The sequence below is a fragment of the Schistocerca piceifrons genome, chromosome 1 (assembly GCF_021461385.2).
Source record: "Schistocerca piceifrons isolate TAMUIC-IGC-003096 chromosome 1, iqSchPice1.1, whole genome shotgun sequence".
NCBI classification, from domain to species: Eukaryota; Metazoa; Arthropoda; class Insecta; order Orthoptera; family Acrididae; genus Schistocerca; species Schistocerca piceifrons.
This window is the reverse complement of record NC_060138.1, coordinates 954,969,972-954,986,844: the sequence shown is the minus strand read 5'-3', so window position 1 is coordinate 954,986,844 and position 16,873 is coordinate 954,969,972.

The following is a 16,873-nucleotide window of genomic DNA, read 5'->3' as shown; positions in this document are numbered from 1 at the left end:
ACAGTTGTAAACCATCGACGTTGTTGCTATATTACAGGACGTTATTAATGATCAAAACGATTATAATAATAGTAATAATAAAAACAATAATACATAGAACATAACCAAAGAAAATTTATTATTTTAATATTCACACAGGATACATTAGGAACAACAGACATATCCACAAAAAAGTCATTCTCAACAATCATCTGTCTGTCTGCCAATATCACTTTCTTTCCTTCTTGCTCACTGCAGTTTGGACACAAGTAGGTGACGTGCGTTTTGCGTACATTATATTACACTTTCCGCATATCATGTCTGTTTATTTAGCACTGCTTGTTATTACTGATTTAGCCACACCTGCTATTCCTTCATGGTCTTGGACGCTCCTGACAATTCTCAATGAATCGTCTGTTCTTGGAAGATGATTCCTCTATATAATGTGCTCTGCAATCAATGACTTTGCAAGTTCCTCCAAAACACTCTCCTTCTAGCCCGTTATTACATTCCTGTTAGTGTCAATTGATGTCCACGAGACATACGCGTTATAAGCAGCAACATCAAGAATATTGTAAAAAACTAACATGGGCCATCTATTGGTTTTTCGTTTGCATGTGTGTCTACATCCCCTTTGGTTGATTTATAATCTAAAATAATTTTTGGCTTCTCAGCAGCCCTGTCACTTATTTCTCAACTATGGTGGAGTGTGCTCATTAGTACAACGTTTTTATTTCTCTTAGGAATATAAGTGACCACCATGGTGTCATTTGTTAAGTAAAATATGAACCTCCTGGTTCGTTATATTTTGTGGAAGCGCTGGCTTATTTTTAAGTATGGTTCCCAGCATTGTCACTTTTCCGTTCAGGAGCAGCTATCTGCAAATTGTATGACGTAAACAAATTGTCACGTGTAAAATTCTGTCTTCGCAAATGAGGGGTAAGATCAGCAACTACTTTAATTCACTGACTTTTTTCTGGTGCCGCTCCACTGTTTTTTCCTCTATAAATTTGGGCTTTCAGTACATATGAAGATTTGGTGTCACACAGAGTCCACATCTTGATCCCGTATTTTTCCGGTTAGCTTAGCATGTGGTGTTTGAATGGACAGCAACCTCTAAATGCTACCATCTGCCCGTCGACGGCCACTTTTCCCCTGGATTGTACAGTTTAGGAAGGTCTTCTGACCAGTTCTCCCAGATACTGCGAATTGCTTCGAGCTTATCAGTACGTCTTCTTTCCTCTCTTGTGGATTTCCTATCACATCGCAAAACGCGCGATATTTTACAGAATGTTTCCAGGGCCATGGTTGCTCGAAATATGTTCCTCTCATTATCATTATCCTGCAAGCTGTTTGTGGATTCCCCGTGTGAGCGATAGACACCTGCAAGAAATAGCAGTCATAGTAAGTGTGAAAAAGAGAATCATCAATGTTTGTCCATTGTTTCCCATGAACTGTTGCCCCTCAGTATTTCTCATCTCTATTATTTCATTCTAAAGTACTGTAGAAAACAATAGTTCAAAAGAAACGTTTTACATCACTTACCCTGGTGCTTGCATACCTGGTAGCTCACAGAGTGCTCCTGATGACGTTCGGAGCAGGTAGGCGGCCGTGTTGTGCTGTGATTGCAACTGCTGTTCTATGTTACAGTTTTTAGAAACAAAAGTGTGCATACTACTTTGAACAGGCTGTGGACTGTCGTCAATGTCATCATAACTCTCGCTTTCAGATGCGTTACTGACATGATTTTCGATCTTGGAAAGTGATCCCACTTCTGTTGAGCTATTTATTAATTCTTCCAACTCAGGGCCAGTCAGTGATGTATTCGCCATGATTTCACTATTCAGACTGATCACAAGCGATAGTTGTAAAATTATAATATCTTTTCACATTTTATGTTCAGTGATGTGACTGTAAGACATGTAAGGGGAAAAGTGGTACGCTACAGTATGAGATTATAGGGAACACGGAAGAGAGATATCATAGTCGAGAAAGAAAGAATCTCCAAGAGTGTTCAGAAATGTTTTCTAAGAGCCCGAAATTTTTTATGGGAAAGGATTCACGTGCAGTCTTAGACATAAGATCCGGTCACCCGCCGGCTGCCAAAGAAACTATGTAATGGTTTGTTTGTATATTGCACTTGGGGCGTGCAATAGTACGAATTATGTCAGTAAGGAAGCCTGCTAAGTCAGTACACGTGGATTGTGGGATTGTACTGATTAAATGAGAGCTGATATTATTTGACTGTAAACAGTGATTTTGAATCGAGTTATGGCTTTGCTGTTAGCAAGTCTGTGATCTAGTTAAGTGTACTGAAATCAGTTATATAGCTTTATGTGAATCATTTATTGTATGTGTAACCAGATAACTGACCATTTAGACATAATTATGGTAGTTGGATACATTGTTATTAGTCAATATTTTGTGATTGGATGTAGATTGTAGAGAGAAGAGAGTAGCTGGTGACCATATTACTTGGTGTCTATCGTAGATAAGTTGAGTATGAGGACTTACTGGTGTCACTACACTAAGGGCCAAAGGCCATACACTGTCTCTTGTTACAACAAACATTGTTTCTTCTTTTGTGGCTACTGTTATTTAAAAGAATATTTTGTTTTAATCTTTTTAGCCCCGCTAAAGTTGGTTTAGCCAACGAATAATTGACTGGCCAGACTGATATGAAATGTCTTCGGACTGAAGAAAAGTAAGACAGGTTCATATCATTTGTCACTCTAAAATGGAGCTCAACAATATAAAGTGGTGCAAGATGCTAAAAAGTCTGAGAAAAATTGGAGTGAACTGCACGAAAAGACGCGTACAAGAACCAAGAGAGAACACGAAGATTGAAAGACCAGGATCGAAGAGCTCTGATTAAGGTGGAAGTATACAGAGACGCAGTATTTTGCCCCTACACTTCAAACTGTATGTCGAAGAAGCAATGACGGAAGTAAAAAAAGTTCAAGATTGAGATTAAAATTCAAGGTGAAAGGACATTAATGATAAGATTCGCTGGTGACATTACTACATTCAGTGAAAGTGAAAAAATTTACAGCATTTGTTGAATGGGATTAACGGTCTAGTGAGTCCAGAATATCGACTTAAAGTAAACCGGAGAAAGACAAAAGTAATGAGAAGTCGCAGAATTGAGAATAGCGAGAAACTTAACATCAACGTTGTTAATAACCAAGGAGACGAAATTAAGGAATTGTGGTATTTTGGAAGCAAAAAAAGTCACTCGGACGATGCAAGGAGGACGAAAAGGTGGACTGTCACGAGTAAAGAGGGTATTCCTGGCCATTAGAAGTCTAGTGACACCTCACAGTGGCCTTAATTTGCAGGAAGAAATTTGTAAGAAATTACGCTTGGTGCACATCACTGTATGGTACTGAAACATGGACGGTGGGAAAACCAGAAGTGAATCAAACGTTTGACATGTCATACTACTGAAGAGGAATGCTGAAAATTAGGTGGACTAATAAGGTGAGCAATGAGGAGGTTGTTTGCAGAACCGGCGATGGAATGAGCAAATGGAAATCACTGTCAAGAATATGGGACAGGATGATAGAGCATATGCTGATACGTCAGGAAATAAGCTCCATGGTACTGAAGGGAAATGTAGACAGTTAAAATTGTAGGGGAAGGCCGGAACTGGAACACTTCTAGAAGATAAATGAGGAATGAGAACGTAAGGAGTAAGGGCTACTCTGAGAAGAAGAGGCTGGAGCACACAGTCATTACCCAAATACACAAAAACTAGATACTTGACTGTTAAATAAACATTAGTTTCTGACAAATATACGTTGAATATAAATGTTACAAATAGTTTAGTATTTGTGAAAATTGCAACATCCAGAAGGGAAGGCCTAAAATTGGAGCATACGTACAACCTTGCAGACATGGTACATGATCAGGGTTGTACAGAGACAGCGCACACGTAGACCCAAAAGCGCTCTCTTTTATGTGATCGGACAGGTCAATGTCACGCCATGCTCAGCAGGTGCTGGTCTGTCAAACGAAGTGCAACGTGCAAGCAAGTGCCTGTATACTTCATCGACGTTAAAGGGCGCAGTATAAGCGTGTCGGTTATTTCGAACAGGGCATGTTGTTTGGTCTCGGGAAACTGGTTTGTCATACCTTGACACTGCGGCTTGTATAGGGCACGCTGCTAGGATAGTGATCTGGGTGTGGAAGCCGAAGATAAACGAGGATCGTGTACAACGACGAACGGGTACTGGAAAACACATTGTCGCTAAAGCACAGGATGACCGCGGTTTTGTCCGAATAGCCGTAACAAACAGGACAGCTTCGTCCATAGTGTTGACTTGCTGTTGGATCATTGCAAGATGTGGACAAGTCTGCCTCGCCGGTTCTACACCATCTGATGAGGGCTGTACTAGTCAGATAAAAGGAAGAAATGGAAGCAATTCGGAGGCGGGCTGCTAGACCTGTTAACCGAAGATTCGAACAACACACGAATATATGGACGTGCTTCGGGAACTCAAATGGGAATCCCTAGAAGGAAGACGTAGTTCTCTTCGAGGAACGCTACTGGTAAAATTTAGAGAACCGGCATTTGAAGCTGCCTGTAGAATGATTCTACTGCGCCATAAGCATCTTGCGTATGGGCCGTGAAGAAAAGATACGAGAAATTAGGGTTTATATGGAGGCATATAGACAGTCGTTTTCCTCTCGCTGTCTTTGTGAGTGGAACAGGAAAGGAAATGACTAGTAGTGTTACAAGGTGCCCTCTGCAAAGGATCATATGGTGGCTTGTCGAATATGGACGTAGACGTAGATGTAGGTACGTACATAATCAAAAGTTATTATTTTAACATATTCATAATAAGTAACCTAGTACCAAATGTATGTAAGATTGTTGTATTTTATGTAATCTACTGTACTGCATTATTTTAGACGTGAAAAACAGGTCAATGAAGTTTGATTACAGATATCGCAAAGATCTAACTGTGCGTGATTTCCCACCCAATTGGGTTACTATCCTTAGTGGTTGGGTAATTATGTTCTTAAGAATGGGAGCTTATATTAAATACAAGTGACTGACAATAATCATCACTTAAATTATGTTCCCATTTCTGTTAAGAAACGAAAATATAGAAATGCATAGTAACCATAACATGGTAATTGTAAACACTTCTTTTTTCGTATTTCAGTGAATTATAGAATAATATTATCTTGGATAAGCAGTAATCACAAGCGTAGACTAGAGGATTCATCTCCAGTACATGCAGCATGATCCCAAGCAGAGTACCCATCACACCTTTACCACAATTTTTCGCCGTCCATATTTCTCTAGAGGTGCAATACAACACATTAGGTTGTACACTACGTCTAGGCACTGATTTCAATACTCCACGAAATTAGTAATTGTGGTCACCGTTAGCGTCATCATCACAAATGCTAAAAACATCCATACATCCGATGCCTCTGGTGTCTGATCCTTACTACTGCTTCCCTGTTTCTTTCTTTTCAGCTGACAGAGTAAAGCCCACACGTACAGCTTTCTCATAATAATTATCTCTACCCAGACTATTGTTTCTTTTAATGTCTTCCTTTCTTCTTCGTTTCTTCTTCTTCCAGTCCTTTTTCACTATGGTGTGCGCTGTCCTGTTTCAATGCACAATTACCCCAGTGTGTCACTCAGTACTACAAGATCAAATTTTGTATGTGTAACTGGTACTTTATGAAAGCCTATCCAAGCAATTATAAATAAATCATAGTTGTTAACAGCGTATTAAGGTAAAGGTAAATCAGTAACCAACCGTAAGTTTACCCTCTAAGTTTTTGTCTGCTGAAAACAGCAAGGAACTGGCAGATTTCATTTGCCTTACATTTACGCGTTCGGCAGCTCACATGGTACCTGTGTTCTTTGTTGGTCCTGTTTGTTACTTAAAGACATCAGAAGGGGCAGCAGTAATCAAAAATTCTTCAAATTTACCACAAGTTTTAAATGTTGGGTGCTTACTATTAACCGCAGCGCACGATTAGTCAAATCTTCCTTTACTGATGTTTCATGTTTATTAGAATATATACTGCTCTGCGAAACTTAAGGACGAGATAGATAAAGTGACGTACAGATTAACAACTTAGTTTAAATGAATAAAAATGCGGGATCTTGTTGCCAGACGTCTCCCAGTCATTCACAGATAGCTGGACGTCATATTGTGTGAGGTGAGCGTGACTATATTGTCAAAAGGGACTGTGTCGGGAACATGAGGCTGTTGAAGGGAGGGGTGAAGACTCTGACCGTATTTGATGAACGAGCAGTTATAGTGCACTGTGGTGGTATTCTTTATTACAACAAGGCCAGAGGCAACACTTACAGGACTTGGCACGGAAAAGAATCATCAGGAAATAGAGAGAAGGGCGAAGTATAACAAGTGTAGGCCAGAAATTTAGTGTTGCTCACAACATAGCTTGACGGTCATGGGAAGCGTTCCGAACCACACGTACGGCAACCTGCAGAGTCAGATACAGCCGCAGACGAACGTTACATTGTGTAACAGGCAAGACGGAATCCTTGTCAAACATTGTGTGCAACTGCAACGACAGTTAACAAGACTGCAAGCCACGCAATCTCGGGCTGCACAGCTGCATGGCGAGTGCAGGTGAGTGGTCTCTTTGCCCGATGGCAAGTGCGTTCTGTTCCATTCACGGATTAGGAGACAGAAAAAACAAAGAATGACCTCGCGTGCTCCTCTCGAATGAGAGCAGATACTCTCTCAGCTGTGATCCTCGACGTACTCTCGTACGGTGAGAGGTCGGAACAAGTAATGCACCCACTAACGTTGTCGAACATGATAGTTTTGTGGTCCAGCTGTTACGCTGGTTGGAGGAATAATGATGCATGTTCCTACTTTCCTACAAATACTCCAACATGCATTATTATGACACTATACTCCTTCCCCACGTGCGCCTTTTCGCGGGTTGCTTTCAGGCCTGACTTCATTTTTGTGGGTGATTATGCGTGACCGAATCGAACAGCTTAGTTCGAGGAGCTCTTGGAACGAGAAGTTGTTAGACGAATGTGCGCCTACCCGAGTCCAGGAAGGAGGCTAACCTGGCGGGTGTGCTGACCCTTCCGTTCTTTCTTTCTTTCTTTATTCCTTTTGCTTGTTCCGTTTTCCTGCAATGACGCAGGGTCGGCATGGTTAATTGGATTTGGCAAGGCTAATTTAAGGGGTGGCTAAATGCCCTTCCTCCCACCACCCTGTACCCCCTAGGACAGAATAAGTGTACCCAAACTGTCTGTGTCTAGTGTAATCCATGGAATAGTGCGAATGTGGTCAGATGTCTGCGAGCCGTGTACCTGAGTCGGGACGTGGGGACCAGCCCGATATTTACCTAGAGGTTGTGGAAAACCGCCTAAAAACCACATCCAGGACGGCCGGCACACCGGCCTCCGTCGTTAAGCCGCCGGGCGCATTCGATCCGGGGACGGCGCGCCTACCCGAGTCCAGGAAGGAGCGCGTTAGCGCTCTCGGCTAACCTGGCGGGTGTGCTGGCCCGTCCGTTGTCCCGGCTAAAATCTAATCCGAACGCGGGAAGGTTGGGTTGGAAAGATGCATCGCACCATACTCAGATGCACCGTGACCATCTAGCAGCTCTCAACCGAGCTGGAGGAGTAAAAGAACGCTCAGCCGCAACAACTACTTGCCATTGGAGCACGTTGCAGAGTGTGCATTGCCGTCCTTGGAGAACATACACCTTATCAGAAATCATAAATGTCCAGAAACCATGATAAATCGCTGTGACTTCACCGTAATTACTTTTTTTGAATAAAATGTCATTTCTCTCGGTCTCATTGCTTACTTATTTCGGTTACCATTTGTATTATACGGTAGCAGGTCTTTCTATCTATGGTACATGTTTCATCAAGCTATGTTATTTGGCAGCCACAGAACACGAGAAACTTACTTTCATCCTTAAATTTTGCACATTAGTAAATAAAATAGTCTCAATGAGTAAGCGGTTAAATCTAATTCTGTCTGTTCTACCGGAAAAAGTAAAATAAACAGAAAGCTTTGATTGTCACGGACCATTTGTTTCAACAGCATGAGGCTCATTTTTGGCATGGAAGCGTAACTGCCATTGCTACAAATTTTATGTTTCTTCTGGCGTTCATCTGACATTTACGGCACAGTATGGGCTAGGGCAATATGATAAAATATTGATGTATAGAGAGGGATTTTAACGTTGAGATAATAAGCGCCCTGGCTGAAGTGTTAATAAAAAGTTTTTAAACATACACATTACAGGGTTAACGAAAACTTCATGCGCTCTACCCCATTCTGTCTTACTTTCCCTTACACATCCTCACATATCAGCGTGCAGAGTGACTTCCCGAGTTTCGATTCGTAACAGGCAGCTGGTGGTATTCCACTAGAAGCATTTGTGTCAGAATATGTAGTAAAATCCGTACTGTCGGGTCAAATTAGTTCGCACCTGTAGGTTGATAACCGAAAGAATAGGTTTCAAAGCAGAGTAGCTGTCACGTCTTCACTGTCAATTCGTGTCAGCGACTGCAATTAATTGAAATTTGCCGCACCACAAACGGTGCCGCTACTGAGCACTGAAATGTGCGTTACAAACTTGGAGAGATGTTCCATTCACTGAAATGTGTTCGTTTTCCGTGTATCTTGCCGTTTTCGTGTAGGCTTGTGAAAGCTAGTGGGTGCTTATGAATAATTACATACAACGACGAAAAAATCGTAGCAACAAAAAACAATTAATTTAGAGAATGAAATTTAGGGAATAAATTTGCCTAGGAAAGATATTTATGTGATTAGCATTGCAGGATCGCAAGTTATTGTAAGTGAGGCATAAACCATTGCAAATGTGAAATGCTGGACGTTAATAACCGGTGTAATCGCCAGAATGTTGAAGACTAACATGCAAATGTCAATTGATTATGTAGTACATGTGCTGGAGGTCTGTTTGTAGGATGGGATTCCATGCCTATTGCACTTGGTCAATCATTACAGTGATAATTAATTCTGATTGTGGATGCAGCTGGAGTCGTCCGATTATGTCTCATATGTGCTCGACTGGAGACAGATCTGGTGATCGAGCAGGCCAAGGCGACAGGTCGACGCTCTGTAGAGCATGTTGGGTTATAACAGCGGATGTGGACGAGCGTTATTCTGTAGGAAAACACCCTCAGAAACGCTGTTCGTGACTGGCATCACAAAAAGATGATCCACAGACTAACTTACATATTTGCAGTGTATATGCGTGGGATAACGAAAGTACTCCTGCTGTCATGAAATCGTAACCCTGACCATAATATACGTGTAGGTCTGCGAGTCTGCAGGCCCTCAAGTGGACTCCTTTTAAGCAACGCCTGGCGATCACTGCCACCGAGAGAGAACCACATTTTATGTGGAAACACAATAGACCTCCAATGAGCCTCACTTGGCACCTTTGAAGTCGCCGATGGAGATGGTTTTGGGTCAGTCGAATGCACATTACAGGGCGTCTGGCAGGGCGCTGTCCTTGAAGTAACCTCTAACAATTCTCTGCGTCACTGTGGTGCCAACCGAAGATGTGGTGCTCCACACGCAGTACCTCGCTCCCGAGCTATGCGTTGAACACAATGGCCTTCCCTCTCGAATAATTCACGTAGCCGTCCGAAGCCCGTCTTTTTTTTTTTTTTTTTGACCACATATTCTTCTGGTCAACGCTACCAAGAATCACGCGCAGTGGCTGCATTCCTCTCAAGTCTTTCTGCAAAATCGCGGAAGGAACATCGAGCTCCTCGAAGCCCAATATACCATCTCATTCAAAGTCAGTGAGGTGTTGATAATGGCATCTTTGTCACCCTAAAGACATTCTCGACTAATGTCAGCTGACCGGGTCCAATTTCAGCAACAACTAACGCTCACGATTCCCGAGAGGGGACATCCAATGGTGAGGTGATCATGAGAAAACAACTGAATAAACAACGAGTCGGGCCATGGATTGTCAGAAGCTTGAACGTGTTAGGGAAGCTAGAAAATCAAGCACAAAGGCTCAGTCTAGATACAGTAGCTGTCAGTGGAGGGAAATGGGAAGAAGACAAGGATTTCTGATCAGATAAGTAAAGGGTAATATTATCATCAGCAGAGAACGGTATAACAGGAGTAGGATCCGTTACGAATAGGAAGATAGGGCAGAGAGTTTGTTACTGTGAACAGTTCACTGATACAGTTGTTCTAATCAGAATGGACAGCTAATCAACGCCGAAAACGATGTTTCTGGTATAAACGCCGACATCGCAAGCTGAAGATGAAGAGAGAGTGAAAGTACATGACGATATGGAAAAGCTAATGCAGTACGTAAAGGAAGCTAAATATCTAATATTCCTCGGGGACTGGAATGCAGTTGTAGGGGAAGGAGTAGAAGGAAAGGTTATAGGAGAATATAGGCTCCGGACAGGGAATGATAGAGGAGAGAGACTAATTGAGTTATGTAATAAATTTCAGCTACTAATAACGACTACTCTATTCAAGAATCACAAGAGCAGGAAGTATAAGTGAAAAGGCCGGGAGATACGGATGGATTTCAGTTAGATTACATAATGGTCTGACAGAGGTTCTGAAATCAGATAGTGGATTGTAAGACATACCCCGAAACAGACATATTTGCAGATCACTATTTAGTAGTGAGAAGAGTAGGTGAAACTTAAAAGATTAGTCAGGAAGAATCAATATCCAAAGAAGTGCGATACATATGAAGTTCTCTAAAGCTACAGGTACAGCAATAAGGAATAGCTAAGGAGGCAGTGCAGTTGAAGAGGAAAGGACGTCTATGGAAAGGACCATCACAGTAGTTGGAAAGAAAAACATAGGTGCAAAGAAGGTAACTGCGAAGAAACCATGTATAACAAAAGAAATACTTCAAGTGATCGACGAATGAAGGAAGTACAAAAATGTTCAGGGAAATTCAGGAATACTCATACGCATGTCGCTCAGGAATGAAATAAATAGGAAGTGCAGGGAAGCTAAGACGATATGACTGCATGAAAAATCTGAAGGAATCGAAAACGAAATGTATGTCGGAAGGACACTGCCATCCAGAATGAAAGTGAAGAAGACTTACATGATCTGTTGAATGGAATGAACAGCCTAATGAATACAGAATATGTACCGAGAGTAAATCGTAGGAAGACGAAAGTAATGAGAAGTAGCAGAAATGAAAACAGCGAGATACTGAATATCAGCATCGAAAGTCACAAAATTGATAAAAAAATGGTTCAAATGACTCTGAGCACTATGGGACTTAACTGCTTTGGTCATCAGTCCCCTAGAACTTACAACTACTTAAAACTAAGTAACCTAAGGACAACACACACATCCATGCCCGAGGCAGGATTCGAACCTGCGACCGTAGCGGTCGCGTGGCTCCAGACCGTAGCGCCTAGAACCGCTCGGCCACTCCGGCCGGCAGTTGATAAAGTTAAAGAATTCTGCTACCTAGACAGCAAAATAACCAATGGCAGGGGGCGAAAGGAGAACATCAAAAGCAGACCGGCACTGGCAAAAAGGGCATTCCTTGGTAAGAGATGTCTACTAGTATCATAGATAGGCCTCAATCTGAGTAAGAAATTTCTGAGAATGTACGTTTGGAGCACAGTATTGTATGTATGGTAGTGAAACATGGACTGTGGGAAAACCGGAACACAAGAGAATCTAAGCAATTGAGATGCTGTGTTACAGATGAATGTTGAAAATTAGATGGATTATTAAGTTAGGAACGAGTAGGTTCTGCACAGAACTGGAGAATAAAGGAATTTGTGGAAAACACTGACAAGGAGAAGGGACGGGATGATAGGACATCTGTCAAGAAACCAGGGAATAATTTCCACGGTACTAGAGGTAGCAGTAGAGGAAGGCGGAATTTGGAATAAATTCAGCAAATAATTGAGGACGTAGGTTGTATGTGCTGCTCTAAGATGAAGAATTTGTCATACAAGAGGAATTCGTGGTGAGCAGCATCAAACCAGTCGAAAGACTGATGACTCAAAAGAAAAGTCAATAGAAATGAAATCGTCGTACGGTATTGTTGGCCGAGAGACCCCACGAGGGGTGCTTTTTAGCTGACGCTACTTAGGCGACTTGCGAGTCAATGATGATGAAAAACACACACCACCAAGTCATCTCAAAGCAGGGAATATCCCTGACCTCGCCGGGAATCGATCCCGGGACTCCGTGCGCGGGAAGCGAGAACGGTATCGCTAGACCACGAGCGCCGGACATGTTAATATGATTTGTTCTAGTCAGAAATGTATACTCCCAAACTCATTACTTGGAAACCGCACAATAATAATGTATATTGATGGGAATTAGTATTCGCTGTAAGGTTCATTTCGATGTGTTCCTCAATAACCAAAATTGGCGTATTTGGGGGACTGAGAATCCGCATTCCGCGATCGGTAAGTCTCTTCACCCTCAACGGGTGACTGGTGTGCAATGTGCAGCCACGGAATCGGTATGATATTCCTTGATGGCACGGTGACTACCGAACGGTTTTGGAAGATGATTTCATCCCCATTATCCATAGCGACCCTAATTTAGACAAGATTGTTTTCATGCAAGACTGATCTCGTCCCCGTCGAAGCAAGAGAGAGCTTGATGCCCTGGACAGCACTTTGAGGACCGCATTCTGTCTCTGTTGTACCCAAAGGCCACTGGCAAGGGCCTCGGTTGCCAGCCTATATTCTCCTTTTTGTGGGGCTCTGTTAAATTCAAGGTGTACAGCAATAACCCCAAAACCATGACGGGGCAGCAGACAGCCATTCGGGAGGTCATCGATGCTCTGGCACCTCAGCCGGTCACGCAGAACGTCACTATTCGTCTACGCCACTTCATCGCCAATGATGGCAGGCATATCATGCATGCCATAACCTAAATCCGAATATCTGTAATGACGTTTACATGGTGAATAAAGTCGGTGCACCCCGTAGTTTATAACTACTTTATGTTTTTCTTATTTAATTCAATAATCGTCCCCTTGTAAAACAGGAGGGCTATTCGAAATGTAAGGAACGATCGGCATCGAAATGGAAACAACTGTGAAAATCTGCTGAAACTTCGCACGGATGTATACAAGACGTGAGGAGGTGTTGAGTCATACGCTGATTTACCAAAATCTTTACTACCAATTTCAAACATATGATAGGTACGATAGGCAATTACATCTACACTCCTGGAAATGGAAAAAAGAACACATTGACAGCGGTGTGTCAGACCCACCGTACTTGCTCCGGACACTGCGAGAGGGCTGTACAAGCAATGATCACACGCACGGCACAGCGGACACACCAGGAACCGCGGTGTTGGCCGTCGAATGGCGCTAGCTGCGCAGCATTTGTGCACCGCCGCCGTCAGTGTCAGCCAGTTTGCCGTGGCATACGGAGCTCCATCGCAGTCTTTAACACTGGTAGCATGCCGTGACAGCGTGGACGTGAACCGTATGTGCAGTTGACGGACTTTGAGCGAGGGCGTATAGTGGGCATGCGGGAGGCCGGGTGGACGTACCGCCGAATTGCTCAACACGTGGGGCGTGAGGTCTCCACAGTACATCGATGTTGTCGCCAGTGGTCGGCGGAAGGTGCACGTGCCCGTCGACCTGGGACCGGACCGCAGCGACGCACGGATGCACGCCAAGACCGTAGGGTCCTACGCAGTGCCGTAGGGGACCGCACCGCCACTTCCCAGCAAATTAGGGACACTGTTGCTCCTGGGGTTATCGGCGAGGACCATTCGCAACCGTCTCCATGAAGCTGGGCTACGGTCCCGCACACCGTTAGGCCGTCTTCCGCTCACGCCCCAACATCGTGCAGCCCGCCTCCAGTGGTGTCGCGACAGGCGTGAATGGAGGGACGAATGGAGACGTGTCGTCTTCAGCGATGAGAGTCGCTTCTGCCTTGGTGCCAATGATGGTCGTATGCGTGTTTGGCGCCATGCAGGTGAACGCCACAATCAGGACTGCATACGACCGAGGCACACAGGGCCAACACCCGGCATCATGGTGTGGGGAGCGACCTCCTACACTGGCCGTATACCACTGGTGATCGTCGAGGGGACACTGAATAGTGCACGGTACATCCAAACCGTCATCGAACCCATCGTTCTACCATTCCTAGACCGGCAAGGGAACTTGCTGTTCCAACAGGACAATGCACGTCCGCATGTATCCCGTGCCACCCAATGTGCTCTAGAAGGTGTAAGTCAACTACCCTGGCCAGTAAAATCTCCGGATCTGTCCCCCATTGAGCATGTTTGGGACTGGATGAAGCGTCGTCTCACGCGGTCTGCACGTCCAGCACGAACGCTGGTCCAACTGAGGCGCCAGGTGGAAATGGCATGGCAAGTCGTTCCACAGGACTACATCCAGCATCTCTACGATCGTCTCCATGGGAGAATAGCAGCCTGCATTGCTGCGAAAGGTGGATATACACTATACTAGTGCCGACATTGTGCATGCTCTGTTGCCTGTGTCTATGTGCCTGTGGTTCTGTCAATGTGATCATGTGATGTATCTGACCCCAGGAATGTGTCAATAAAGTTTCCCCTTCCTGGGACAATGAATTCACGGTGTTCTTATTTCAATTTCCAGGAGTGTATATCATTAAAACTTTCAAGTCCAGGTACACTAGGTACTCCGCTACCATCTCTTACTATGGTAACGGTAAACCATCCATTTCCATGTGAGAATGTGTCGTTTATATCGACGCTAAAATTAAGAGAACATCCAAGAAATACACCAGGTCCATCGACGAGGGCATGGGCTGCAAGACTCTTCACTGGAATGCGATTTTTATTGTTTCCAGATGTTGTTGTAAGTTCAATGTTTTCTATGGTTTTGTAGTCTGTTGTGCGGTTACGACGATACCTTTTAGAGTGAGTCAAGTCCCATCAAGTCGCTCTTCTCACTTCTGAGCACAAAGTGGGCGCTTAAATATACCGCGAAGTAGTGTCTCCTGCCAAGTATGTTTGCCTGCTGTGACATTTTGCGTGATTTCCTGCAACCCAACAGAACTGTCATGCATTGCCTTCTTCATTGCACTTCTGGGCCAGACACTGCACGGCCAATGAAGACGTCCTGCACCCCCCACACAGCCTGAATATGGGTCCGTCTGATATTTATCTTTGGTCAAATGAATCACTGGCTAAGAAAATAACAATCGGGCACAGATAGTGAGCTGCAGTGCAGAGTAGAAAATCGTCAGAAAGCACTGGAGGTTGCCTTGTATGACGAGGATATTGGAAAGTTGGTAGAACGCTGTGACAGGTGCCTAATATGGAGCGGCGACTGTACGGAAATAGCTTGAAGAAGAAACACGTGGAATGACATGAACAAAACGTACTGATAAACAAATTCCATGGTCCAATGAGAGTATTGCAGAAGCAGTCAGGAGAAAGAATAACGCATGGCGAGAATGGTTGAAAAACAGAATGGAACAGAGACAAATGGAAACGAATAAGAAGAACAGCAAGGAAAAAAATTGAAAACTTATTAATGTAGATGGAAAACCTTTGAGTGAAGAAGAAGAAGTTTTAAAGTATGGGAAGAATTCTTTCAAAACCTGTATGAAGGTCAGCATGAAAAAAATGCGTGTAATGAGATAAGGTAAGAGGAAAGAAATAGCAGTATCATAGAGGAGATAGAAGGAGTAGATTTGCAAAAGTTGGATGAAAAGAAAGCTCTACCGGAAATGAAAAATTGCAAAGATTCTGGAGTAGATGACATTACAGTGAATATGATCAAAGCCGCTAATCTATCGCAATTCATTGCCTCTATGGAGTAACGAGGATAATCTGGACGAATGAAAAAATTCAGGATGACTGGACAAAGGCAGTTATTGTACCTACCTTTAAGAAGAGCAACAAGGATTTCTGTGAGAGCTACAGAGGAACAACACTACTTCACCACCCCTTGAAGATTTATGAAAAGATAAATTTACAGAAAATCAGGAATAAGATAGAACCACAATTAAGAGAAAAGTAACGAGGAATGACACCTGGAAGACGAATTATAGATGCTATATTTATCGCCAGATAGGCTGTAGAAATTAAAGGGGAATTTCGTAAAGACATCGTAGTTGCATTCACAGATACAAGAAAAAGTTTATTACAGTGTTGTGAGGGAAGTGATACTGCTACGTCCCAATATAATGGAACTGTCATGAGGAACGCAACTAAGAATCTGAAACATGTACAACAAATGCCTCATTTGTGCTCGTAGAACGCAAAATATCAGAATGGCTTACAACGGACAAAAGGATCTGCCAAGAAAGTTTGCTTTGAGTTGTCTGCTCGTGTACACATCCACTTTGCTTCGACATAATGCACTCACAACTGCGCAGAACTCTGTTCTGATCACGACTGACAGTTTCAACTTATTGAGGACATAGCACAGGGATCGTTCGTAATCAAAAACAACGTCGCAACCTGCAGGCTTGGCTCTTGCTTTTTTGTTAAAGCGTGCAATTCTCGTGATGTCTCCATATTTCTGACCAGCCCCTGTAAATCTGTATTGTAGTATTTTTGAACAACTTATTGTGTACAGTCAAGGTGGGCCTTGATCAGAAACTGCATCATCAGTTCGTTGCTTTTATTGTGGTTGAGAGTAATCGCAGTGCTCCTCAGGCAGAGGAACTTTACAGAGTGCGATGTGATGACAATGACCCGCCTTCCCGTAGTTTTAAATAATCACACAATTGAAAGTACGTTAAAAATCTTGATTCAAGTGCCGGAATTGCTGGGATAAGAGCTGGAAAAATTTTACAGTGCTACCTTTCAAAGATTGCAATTTGCACAGTTAGTTTAACCAGGCTTACAAATACGCAATGGTACATTCTGGAATAAAAGACATTCGAAAGAAAAGACTAGTT